Below are 5,000 nucleotides of genomic sequence, written 5' to 3' on the forward strand. Positions count from 1 at the left end.
GGGCGCTGGCCGGCAGGCCGCGAGACCTGACGCCCGGCGGCAAAGAGTGCTCCTCTGAGGATATAGATGTTCCGTTCCGCCGCACAATGGTGACGGTGACCGCTGCCTGCGGTGGCAACGCTGGGCACAGTCGATACTCGCCGTGTGGTGGAAGGTAAACATTATGCGGTACATCAGTACTTTCCTAATAGTTCGGTCGTCTCACGGCACTGCTTAGTAAATGATGCAAGGCCACATATAGATGATTTATGCGAATGTCCCTATACGTGCTGTAAGACTGGGCACACAACGTGAATCGCACGTCAGCCAGACACTCGAACATGCACTACTCTCGGCCTGCAACGGAGACACACAATACGTAAACATCTGGAATGCGACAATGTCGAGTGCACCCTCTCTGCCACATTGCACCGTCGACACTATGATAACCAGACCAGTAGGTCCACCTATAAAAGCACAATACCACACTCCTCCGACAACTACCATTGCTCAGATAAACCAACACCACCAACACACATCCTACACAGAGGGGCACCAAATATCACCACCCGCCCTCGTGTTATACCACATGAAAAATTGCAGAAGTGAGAGACACAGACCCGCCAGCCTCTTGCTACAAGCATCGAACCGACGTGACGTATCTGACGGTGACTCAGGCATCCGCGTACTGCCACCACTATCCACCCCCCCCCCTCTCTGCCCCCTTCCCACACAATACCAAATTTAACCAACTTTATCGCTTAACCTAACTGTGGTTTTACCAGATTATCGCTTAATCTAACTGTGGTTTTACCAGATTATCGCTTAACCTAACTGTGGCTGTACCAGATTATCGCTTAACCTAACTGTGGCTGTACCAGATTATCGCTTAACCTAACTGTGGCTGTACAAGATTATCGCTTAACCTAACTGTGGCTGTACCAGATTATCGCTTAACCTAACTGTGGCTGTACCAGATTATCGCTTAACCTAACTGTGGCTGTACCAGATTATCGCTTAACCTAACTGTGGCTGTACCAGATTATCGCTTAACCTAACTGTGGTTGTACCAGATTATCCCTTAACCTAACTCAATTTGTCCCTTAACCTAACTCAATTTGTCCCTTAACCTAACTCAATTTGTCCCTTAACCTAACTCAATTTGTCCCTTAACCTAACTCAATTTGTCCCTTAACCTAACTCAATTTGTCCCTTAACCTAACTCAATTTGTCCCTTAACCTAACTCAATTTGTCCCTTAACCTAACTCAATTTGTCCCTTAACCTAACTCAATTTGTCCCTTAACCTAACTCAATTTGTCCCTTAACCTAACTCAATTTGTCCCTTAACCTAACTCAATTTGTCCCTTAACCTAACTCAATTTGTCCCTTAACCTAACCCACGTTGTCCCTTAACCTAACCCACGTTGTCCCTTAACCTAACCCACGTTGTCCCTTAACCTAACCCACGTTGTCCCTTAACCTAACCCACGTTGTCCCTTAACCTAACCCACGTTGTCCCTTAACCTAACCCACGTTGTCCCTTAACCTAACCCACGTTGTCCCTTAACCTAACCCACGTTGTCCCTTAACCTAACCCACGTTGTCCCTTAACCTAACCCACGTTGTCCCTTAACCTAACCCACGTTGTCCCTTAACCTAACCCACGTTGTCCCTTAACCTAACCCACGTTGTCCCTTAACCTAACCCACGTTGTCCCTTAACCTAACCCACGTTGTCCCTTTGCCTAACATAGTTCACTGCTCGGAATCTCTGGTGTCGTTGTTATCCTCATGTAGATGTCTTGCGAGTGTTGCTTACTTTCCACATATTCCCGCTATCCACTGTCAATTGTACTGCAATAGGACTATATCGCCCCCCCCCCCCCTCTGCCCCTCTCTTTGTGTCTCCGTCCTCTCAAGCTGGTCGGTCTGGCGTTTGAGTGTTAAATGAGCCTCGCAGCTGTTCAGTTGCGTTCAGATGTCGACGCCCTCAGTGTACGTCGTGGTATGGTCTGTGTCCATTGTCCGCTGATGTCGTACGCGTAACCCACACGCTGTACCGATCATCGGTAGTTACGTACAGAGTGAAGTAGTGTGATACGTGTGACCGTACGCTGGCTGTGCCCAACGGTGTCGAATCTCAATTTCCATATGTTGTGCTCGATGCTACTTGTCTCGTCTCCCAATAACAGCTAGGTTGCACTGTGGTACGCCGTAGAGGCGTGTGGGAGGAACGTACGAACGCATTGTATGTCACCCTGGGTCGCTGGGGGTGGTGGTGCGGTGAGTCAGGTCAGGTCAGCGTGAGCCGTGTGATGTAGTGACGCGTGTATTCCGACTTTGTCGTATTGCCTCACACAAAGTGCTACCCTGGTGGACCGCGTTCCATATCTGGGACATGCCGCAGATGCCGGTTGACAGTGGATCGCGGAAGGGACATCGCATACGTGCGCGGGCCACCTTCCACGTGTTCTCTTCTGCACATGTCGCAGTGTGTATGTGGTCTGATGTAGCGTGTCGTGACACATGACATCCTGGCATGCAAGAATTGTTGAATTCGCAAATGTAGGTGGACATCTACGTTTACTGCCCAAGATACGCAAATGAACTGGAAATCCGTTGTTGAGCGGTTGTTCACGCTGGAGGTGAATCTGTGATGGCGACGATCGGTACAGCTATTAACCGGTTGTTTCAGCGGTACCCGCCACATCCACACACGTGACTAGGCCCATGTGGGTATGAAGCGATACGCGGCGGTGGCTTGGTGGGACTGTTCCCGGCCGGTGAAGGGGGGCCGCCCGGCGTGTTGGCCGCGCGCTGCGTGGGCGCACGCGCAACAGGCGGCTGGTGGGGGGCGCCGAGTGGCAGGAGCGCCAGCCGACGGGCTCGGCAGGCGGCGCAGCTACGCTGCGGCGCACCCTGCACGCGGCGCCTGGCGGCCAAAGTTGGTTCAGCCGAGCCCGGTGCGAAGCGCGGTGGACATCTGCAGTGTGCTGGTCTGATTGAGGACTGTGTGCGTTGAGGATGCGCCGCCGCCTGGCACTCGGCGCCGCGACGCCGTCTGCTGCTCGGTCGCCCCAGCGGTTCTCGCAGGTGGTTTGTATCGCAGTTGTGCGGACGTGTTGGCGCGTGCGCTGTGCTGGGAGAGTTCGCTTCTGCACCCAAGTGGGGCTTTGCCCTTGTGTGGCGCTGGCGTTGGAGCTGCCGGTCACCATAGGTGGCGCGTGTTGTCTCCCGCCGGCAATGCCACGACAGCACGCTCCCGGGCCTCTGTCGGCAGCGGCAAGCTCAGTTGGGAGCAAGGGTGTTCGCACTAAAACCGTCTACTCGCCTAACTCCGGGCGATTGCGCCTCTCTCGAAACCGACCAAGTACCTAGGACGGCGCTGCGCGCCGCCGGGACCTGAGAGGGTTTCGAGGTGTATCGTGCAGGGGAGCTCGGCCTCCTCCTGTTTGCAGAATAATTGAGCGGACGCTTGCGTGTTCGCGCGGGCCCCCGGGACACACTCCCGGGCGGCCGGCTGCTCAGCTCTAGTTGACGCAGCTCCCTGGTTGATCCTGCCAGTAGTCATATGCTTGTCTCAAAGATTAAGCCATGCATGTCTCAGTACAAGCCGCATTAAGGTGAAACCGCGAATGGCTCATTAAATCAGTTATGGTTCCTTAGATCGTACCCACGTTACTTGGATAACTGTGGTAATTCTAGAGCTAATACATGCAAACAGAGTCCCGACCAGAGATGGAAGGGACGCTTTTATTAGATCAAAACCAATCGGATTGGCTTGTCTGGTCCGTTTGCCTTGGTGACTCTGAATAACTTTGGGCTGATCGCACGGTCCTCGTACCGGCGACGCATCTTTCAAATGTCTGCCTTATCAACTGTCGATGGTAGGTTCTGCGCCTACCATGGTTGTAACGGGTAACGGGGAATCAGGGTTCGATTCCGGAGAGGGAGCCTGAGAAACGGCTACCACATCCAAGGAAGGCAGCAGGCGCGCAAATTACCCACTCCCGGCACGGGGAGGTAGTGACGAAAAATAACGATACGGGACTCATCCGAGGCCCCGTAATCGGAATGAGTACACTTTAAATCCTTTAACGAGTATCTATTGGAGGGCAAGTCTGGTGCCAGCAGCCGCGGTAATTCCAGCTCCAATAGCGTATATTAAAGTTGTTGCGGTTAAAAAGCTCGTAGTTGGATTTGTGTCCCACGCTGTTGGTTCACCGCCCGTCGGTGTTTAACTGGCATGTATCGTGGGACGTCCTGCCGGTGGGGCGAGCCGAAGGGGTGCTTTCGCGTCCCGAGGCGGACCCCGTTTAAATCCTACCAGGGTGCTCTTTGTTGAGTGTCTCGGTGGGCCGGCACGTTTACTTTGAACAAATTAGAGTGCTTAAAGCAGGCAAGCCCGCCTGAATACTGTGTGCATGGAATAATGGAATAGGACCTCGGTTCTATTTTGTTGGTTTTCGGAACCCGAGGTAATGATTAATAGGGACAGGCGGGGGCATTCGTATTGCGACGTTAGAGGTGAAATTCTTGGATCGTCGCAAGACGAACAGAAGCGAAAGCATTTGCCAAGTATGTTTTCATTAATCAAGAACGAAAGTTAGAGGTTCGAAGGCGATCAGATACCGCCCTAGTTCTAACCATAAACGATGCCAGCCAGCGATCCGCCGCAGTTCCTCCGATGACTCGGCGGGCAGCCTCCGGGAAACCAAAGCTTTTGGGTTCCGGGGGAAGTATGGTTGCAAAGCTGAAACTTAAAGGAATTGACGGAAGGGCACCACCAGGAGTGGAGCCTGCGGCTTAATTTGACTCAACACGGGAAACCTCACCAGGCCCGGACACCGGAAGGATTGACAGATTGATAGCTCTTTCTTGATTCGGTGGGTGGTGGTGCATGGCCGTTCTTAGTTGGTGGAGCGATTTGTCTGGTTAATTCCGATAACGAACGAGACTCTAGCCTGCTAACTAGTCGCGTGACATCCTTCGTGCTGTCAGCGATTACTTTCTCTTCTTA

The 5,000-nt window shown here is 52.7% G+C and overlaps 1 non-coding gene across 1 annotated transcript in view; it reads left to right on the forward strand.

The window, feature by feature from the left end:
* Positions 1–3,524: 3,524 nt before the first annotated feature.
* Positions 3,525–5,000, forward strand: part of LOC126321617 (small subunit ribosomal RNA) — a 1,893-nt gene continuing 417 nt past the window's right edge. Inside the window, exon 1 of the ribosomal RNA XR_007558384.1 lies at positions 3,525–5,000. This exon is cut by the window's right edge and continues 417 nt beyond it. This is a non-coding gene — a ribosomal RNA (small subunit ribosomal RNA).

This window comes from Schistocerca gregaria, unplaced genomic scaffold (assembly GCF_023897955.1).
Source record: "Schistocerca gregaria isolate iqSchGreg1 unplaced genomic scaffold, iqSchGreg1.2 ptg000756l, whole genome shotgun sequence".
Lineage (NCBI taxonomy): Eukaryota > Metazoa > Arthropoda > Insecta > Orthoptera > Acrididae > Schistocerca > Schistocerca gregaria.